Here is a 7,432-nt window from a genome sequence, read left to right as displayed (position 1 = left end):
AAACAGCTGCAGAAAGGTATAGAGGACCTCAGATTGGAAATAAAAAAAGAAATTCCTGAATTAATAAAGACAGAAACAGGCTAGGGAGAAGAGGACTGAGCTCCATTCCAACTCGAGGCAACTCCTATAGCCCCTGGAGCTGCCACTTGACAAATATTTTGAATTGCTGCAGTGGGACCCATAGTACGAGGCCTGGAGGATCTCCTTATTTCAGGGGACCACAGGATCAGGTCTCCTCAGAAAGTTCAAAAGCCATCTGCCCCATTCATTCAGTCAGCAAACAGTTATTAAATGCGTCCAGTCCGGCAGCACGGCCTTTCCCTCACTGTTCCCTGACCATTTCCTTACCAATAACAGCATGCCAGTGACTTCAGCTTCTGCCCCAGAGAAGCTGTGCAGATGCAGAGTCCTACGAGAGGGCTTTCCTGAGTGCATGAGACTCTGGATGGCGTCCAAGAGTCCCAAGCAGGGTTTCTTTACTTGTCCCTCCCGGGCACATCAAGGAACAACCCAAGGGACCCAGGACAGCTGCTCCATGGAGGATCCTCTTCCAGTCATCTCAGCTGACCTGCTAAGCCCTAAGCTCCTGTCCTCCTTCATCCATGTGCACAATTCACACCTCCAAGACACCCAACAATCCTGCCATCCCTCAAGGCTCACCTGAAGCATCACTTTCGTGGACTTCCCCTGGTGGCCAGCTTTATCCTCAACATTTCTCCTCATGGCATTCATTTCACTTGTGACCACATGGCCAGACCATAAGTTCCATGAAGGTAGGTGCTGAGCCTAATTGTCCCTCCTCTGTGACCCCATACCCAGCTTGGTACCATTATGGCTTAGACCTAAAGTGGCCCCAATGCCTCACAGGTGTGAAGGTGACTAGACAGTGGGGGCATCAGAGCTGACTTGCTGTTAGCCAGGGCCATGAGCCAAAATAAACCTCCTCTAATTTGTCTGTGTTGGGTACAGAGTCCCAGCAACAAGAACATGACTAAGACAGAGACTGACACATAAATGATTTTTAATATGTATTGCAGTCACATTAAACTTGTATTTTCAAATACTACTTTTGTCACAATTGTCTATATAGTTCAATAACTTACCAGATCCCTTCAAGGGCGAGTGTCCCAACACAGGCACATGCACACTGCTTACTAAACATCTGCATCTGTGGGGAGGAACAGTGCAGGTAATATTTATTCCTCTCCCCACTTTTCTGGGGCAGGGGGCAGCACTAGGAGTCAGGGCATGTCTCTGCTTTAAATTTCTGCCTGCACACTCGGCATCACATACCAGCTGGTAACCAGATGCTCTGACAGCTCAGGGAATTACCCTCAACTTATGGAAGAGACCAGAAGGAGGAGCAGGAAGAGGGCAAAGCCAAGCCTCCAAAGAGCTTTCTTTCCTCCTTTGTCTGCCTGCTACCTAACAGGCTCTCTCTGCTTGGCCTGGGAGGGAGGCCTCAGGTACAGCTGGCCTCGCCCAGCCACTAGAGGCTCAGCAGGAGAGAGCCAGGCCAGGAGAGCATCCCCCTTCCGGGGGCAGAGAGATGAGGGACACGGGGACACCGACCTACACTACCCCTGTGTGCACACTCACAGCAGGACGAAACCTGCACCAAGGCCCATGCTCGTGTCCACAGGGGAGCCACTGCACACTGATGCCACACAGTGTACACACTCACATAGGTGCGTGTCTGTGCACACTCGTTTACACATCTAAACATGCACCCAGTGCACAGGTGGGCATCCAGCCACTATCGGATACCCTGGGTATGAAGGGCACTCCAGTTCCACACCAAGCTGCAGCAGCCGCCTGCCACACGTACACGCTTATGTGCACACCCGGGCCCCACACGGACACAGGCACATGCACACTGCTTACTAAACATCTGCATCAGACTCAAATCCAAGCTCAAGTACCAGCACGCTCAGCACCTGGGAAATGTGCTCCTGTTGAAACCTATCAGGGGCTACTCACACCCTCAGACCCACCCTAGACAGATGTTTGAGGGCGCCTGCGAACCTCTCTTAGGACACATGCATACTCGCAAAGGCAGGGATATAATATCCTTCAGCCCCAAACCTTCAGATACACTGACAAGTCTACACATAGAGAAACAGTGACACACTCAGCTGTCACCAGCGTTGTAAGCTTTCTCCAAGCCCATGTGAGGGAGCTGGGAGCCGTGGGCCAGCCCACGTGACAGAGGGGAGGCTCCGGCCCCTGACGGGACGGGAAAACTCTGCCTGGGGCCAGCGTAGGGCTGTGACGGCCGCCGAGAGAGGCAGGGAAGCCAAGCGCCACAGAGCACTCCCTCGGTGGGTCCGGACGTCCCTGGACCAGGCTGGGCGCGGAGGGTGAGTGTCCTGCGCCGAGAGCAGCTGGCGGGATTGGGGGAGAAGCGGAGGTGCTGGGGGCGATGGGGCGCGGGGGCGGAAGCGCGAGCGCTGCGAGCGGCCCCTCACTTTGGGCTGGGCAGCCCTTCCTTGCTGTACAGACCTAACGCGAATTAACGTTCCTTAAGGCCTGCCTGTGTACGACGCTCCGAGCTGGGTAAGGACCCCTGCAGCAGTAACTCCCGGGTCTGCCGCGCACCGAGCGCCTGCTGTGCGCCGAGTCCCGACAGTCCCTTCCACTGGCTTTCACTGCCTCGGCAACAGGTCGTTCCGGCTACAAGAGAGGGACTGGTCTCGGCTGCACCGCCAGGGACCGAACCCTTGAGTCGGGGGCTCATAATCCCAGTTAACTTCACTGAGTGCATTACTACAATTCGCTCTTCACACTTTTTTAACTACAGTGTACAGTTGGGGAGACCCAGCGCAAAGGCAAGAGATAGCACCAGCTCGCGCCAACGCCTCTCTCCCTCCTTCCTCACACTGCCTCTCCGCAAGGATTGTCTTCGTCTCCTTTGAGCTTATTTCTCCATCCCCCTGCCACCGCCCCACCCCAGGACCTTCTCTCAGCTTAACCTGGCTCCACCGCCCTAAGCCCTTTATGCACCCTCTCCTCTGCTTTTGGGTTTTGTCGTTGTTGTTGTTGTTGTTGTGGTGGTGGTGGTGGTCTGCAGTACAGGGGCTTGAACCAGGGCTAAAAAGGCTCCGTCCTACTGAGTTCTACCCCCAGCTCTTCCTCTGCTCTTTGAACATAAACGGATCTCTCAGAGCCTTTCAGACTTCTCTTCTTGGGACCGCCATCTCCAGAGATCCTTGTTCTCACCACACTGACCCAGCGGCAGTGTCGGTGACAGTGTACTCCACACAACCAGGGAAGCCTAATGCCCAGTCAGCACCACTAAAACTTCCTGTTTCTGCTGTCCCAGCTGTGTGGGACTGTTTTTACCCAGTAATGACTTCCATTCCTCTGCTTCCATTCACCAAGTCCCAAGAGCCCACCCCTTTGGGGTCATCACACTGACCTTCATCCTGACACATCATGTGCCCTCAGTCCTGTGGCCAGCCTCTGCCATCTCCAAGCAATGACATCATCCTTATGTGGTGAACAATCCTTAAACATTAGGGTTACCTTTTGTTTTAAAAGTTATAAAACTACTGGCGCTCATTTTAAGAAATTCAGACATTTCAGAAAGGTGAAAAGTAAAAGCCTTCCCAATTTGAAAGGTAATGCCTTGAACAAGATTTTGTGTCCTTTATGGAATGTCCATAATGTTTATTATATGGACATTTAGAATAATTCTCCATATGTACTCACTTGCATTCCATTCTGCAACTGGCTTTTTCCTCTTAGCAAGGAATCTTGACCATGTCTACATATCTGCAGGTGACCCACTGGATCTTACAGCACATCGCTGTGTGCGTGAACTGGGACTCTCGCCACATGTCTTCCATCATCTTCAGAGCTCTTCCTGCCTCTGTCAGCTGTTCAGTGAACTCCTGAGCACTCATGTTCTTCTCTGCAGATCCCGCCGTCCTTTCTTGTCCCTCTGCTTCCTCTCTCCTCCTCCCCCTGCTGATTGGACATTTTTCCACAGTCTCAGTCACCTGCTCCCAAATGTCCATGATTGGGGAAGAGACGTTCACAACTTCCCAACCTTCCTCAGACTCTGCCACCCTTACTTGGCCCCCATGAGAGGAACTCGTGCATAAATCTGATTTCTGTCCATCAAGCTCAATCCTAGAGTTTGAAAGAAACTCTATGCCAATTTTTTTTCAAGCCAAAAATCCTTCCCAGATTTGTTCACTCATAAATGCCTTCTTCTGTACCGCATGCATCACTACACTGTCAATAACTCTTCTGTGAGCAGGGAGCTCAGCACCAGGTCTGGAGTCAGCAAGCCTAGTTTCTGGGTATCTTTGACCTGGGAAGTACAATGTTTTATTTATCTGGGCTACGCTGTCTTCTGCTAAATGGCGGTGACATCAGCTTTTAGAAGTGTAGGAATAATTAAAGAAGCTAAAACATCAAAACAACGAAGGAAGGAGTTGTGACATAGACAGAAAAGCATAGCTTTTTCCCTCTAGGTCAGAGTTGCAAGTCCAGATGCCAGCAGGCACTGTCCATAAGTGGGATCAGTGGCACCAGGAGTTGCAACAGCTGTCTGCTCAAGAATAGAGCCTCATATCTTAATCCACTCAGGTTCCTAACACAGGGTGCCATAGGCGGGGTACAGACCTTTATCAGTTTCTAAGGCAGGAAGTCCGTGATAAATGTATTGGCGGGTCTGATGCCTCACACCTGGCCTCCGTTCTTCTTACTGTTTCTTCGCATGATTGACCCTCTGTGTATGTCTGTGTCCTAATCTCCACTTTTTACAAGGCTGCAGGGCATAGTGGATTAGAACCTACTCATGTGACTCCTGTTACTGTAATTACCTTTTTAATACTTTCAGCTCCAACTATAGCCCCATTCTGAGACTCCAGGGGTTAGGATTTCAACAGATAAACTTCGGGGAGACTGATTCAGCCCATCATGCTCTGTTTCAAGGGGCAGCCAGGTGGTAACCTGTAAGAACCCAGGCTCAGTTTTGCCAGATCTAGCAAAATTGGGAAGAAAAGCTGAGAATTCTTACTTTAATAGAAAACTCCCAGCTGGAAATTGTGACACGTGTCTGGAATCCAAGCATTTGGGAGACTGAGGCAGGAGTACCATGAGTTCAAAGCTGGCCTGAGCCGAGAAGAGTTTAGGGAAGTGGAGAGGGGCTGTGCGCATGTGAGGAGCCTTTGTACAGATATTCTGCCTCTGAACAGTGACAGGGAATAAGGCATATTTTAGAACTGGCTTGGTCTGGGAATGTAGCTCAGTGGTAGAGTACTTCCTTAGAACTTGCATCCTTCCTATCCCAGGTAATTTCTCTATGCTCAATTGAGATTTTGCTTTCTCCTAAATCCGTTGAAATTTTCCAACTGTTCTTCTCATCTGAAAATTAATATATTCATATAGTAGACACATTATGATGACAACAGTGGCGGAGATGATGCTAACGGCCTCTACCATTGACTAAGAGCTTTCTTTGTGCTTCTTCTCCTGCATTGTCTCATCTACCAGTGCGAAGACATAGGTAATGCGTCCTCTTTAGGAGTAAGGGGCTGAGGTCTGGAAGGGTTAACTATTTGGCTCTTACAGAGGGATGAAATATCAAGCCATGACAGTTCATAAGGAGAGCCTGTGATCTCAATAGCATTCATCAGATTGCACCTCCGCCATAAATGAAACTAGAGCACACTGGCCAAGAGCAGGGATTCTGGAGTTGGAGTGAATGTAGTTGGAACTCTGGGGCTAGCTGGGTGGGTGATCTTCAGAGCAAGATCAAGGCCGTCCATGGACTACACAGGGAGACCCTATCTCAAAAAATTTTAAAAATTCCAATTTTTAATTTGTCAATTTTTTTTTTTTTTTTTTTTTTTTGGTATTTTAGGGAAGGGTCTACAGGGTGTTCAGGGTCTTACTACTAGATTAGACTTATAGTGATCTGCCTGTTTACAGCCTCCCAAGAGCTGGGATTACAGGTGCGTGCCACCATGCCTAGTCTCAATTGCCCTCTCAGGGCTCCCCAGGAGTGGAGCCAGCATGATAGGCCCAGGGATCAAACCTCCAGCCCACTGAGTTATTTGGCTGGCCTAATTTGTCAATAATTTTTTTTAAATTTATTTATTTATTTGTGTGTGTGTGTGTGTGTGTGTGTGTGTGTGTGGCCAGCTCAGCCCACCAGGGGGCGGGGCTGGCTGGCATGTGGTGCTGGGGGATTGAACCGAGGTCCCTGTGCTTTGCCAAGCTTGTTCTAAGTCGGTGCTTTAGACCACTGAGCCATCTCACCAGCCCCAATTTGTCAATAATTTTAAATTAAAACAAAAACCAAAAACAAAAACAAGGTGTTATTTGTGATTTGCATGAGGCCACTTGATTAACCAGCTGATCACACTCATCTAGGTGTAACCTCCTGGGGAACAGGGCCCTATCCAGTACCTTTTTAATCCGTTACAGCCAGTTCTTGCACATAGCAATCTTAAAAACTGATCATGGGATGACTAGATCTGAGTCTTACAACTTTTTTTTTTTTTGTACCTGTGATTGAACTCAGAACCTTGTGCTTGCCAGGCAGGTACTTATGCTGCTAAGCTATCTCCTGGCCCCTTACAACCTTCTCAAAAGTAGGGAACACATATAGAAATCCTGCCACATACACACTTATGCTGTGTTAGAAAATAGCACCAGCTGCTGTCACCCCAAAGCTCACATTCAACTCCACATAGCCCAGGTCTGCTTGTACCATCACACCCTCTTCCTGGTATCTTTTCTGGCTGTGTTCTCACATTTTAATCCACTTGGGTCATGATATCAGAATAACACTGTTCCTGAGTGCTTGCTGTGAGCTACTTATTGCAACTATCTCACCTGATATTCAAAATTATAAGGTAAATGGGAACTCTCTAGTTACTCAAAGGAGACATTGCTGAAGACTTCAGATAATTTAAAACACCTCCTAAGAATGCCAGGTGTTATGGCTTATCCCCTTACAGCCTCATGTGGTCATAGTTGGAGCTTTATCTGAGGTGGATGGATCTAGAGTATGTGACACTGAGCTTGATTCATGGTGTAATGCTAGGGTCAGGGCACTAAGATTAAAGCTGTGAGTGCTACCCATCCTAATGACAGGTATACTGTTTAAGATGTAAGAGACAGAAAGAGCTGTGGTTATCCTTTGTTGCCTTGCTACTTTCTTTTCTTTTTTTCTTTTTTTCATAATTTTATTGAGAAGCAAATAGCAATGAGAGAGTTTCAAATCAAATTGGTAGGACAGTCTCAATAATTAACACATTGCATACATTCTTCCTAGTGGTTAATTGCTGTACAAGATGCGGATATGATATCCTATTTACAAATACCATTAGAACAAATCCCTCTATTCATTAAGAGAATGTAACTATATATCTATCCTAACCACTTTGAATACACAGATACAAAATGGACATTC

The 7,432-nt window shown here is 48.3% G+C and overlaps 1 protein-coding gene across 2 annotated transcripts in view; it reads left to right on the top strand.

The window, feature by feature from the left end:
- The first annotated feature begins 2,296 nt into the window (after nt 1–2,296).
- C1qtnf2 (C1q and TNF related 2) overlaps nt 2,297–7,432 on the top strand; it is a 28,978-nt gene continuing 23,842 nt past the window's right edge. Inside the window, exon 1 of one of the 2 annotated variants that reach the window (XM_023713197.1) lies at nt 2,297–2,360. The gene's annotated coding sequence lies outside the window, so the exon portion shown is untranslated. The remainder of the gene's footprint in view (nt 2,361–7,432) is intronic. The other variant, XM_023713198.1, reaches the window with a different exon arrangement.

The sequence above is a fragment of the Octodon degus genome, unplaced genomic scaffold (assembly GCF_000260255.1).
Source record: "Octodon degus isolate 3935 unplaced genomic scaffold, OctDeg1.0 scaffold00029, whole genome shotgun sequence".
NCBI classification, from domain to species: Eukaryota; Metazoa; Chordata; class Mammalia; order Rodentia; family Octodontidae; genus Octodon; species Octodon degus.
This window is presented reverse-complemented; position numbering and strand designations above follow the sequence as displayed.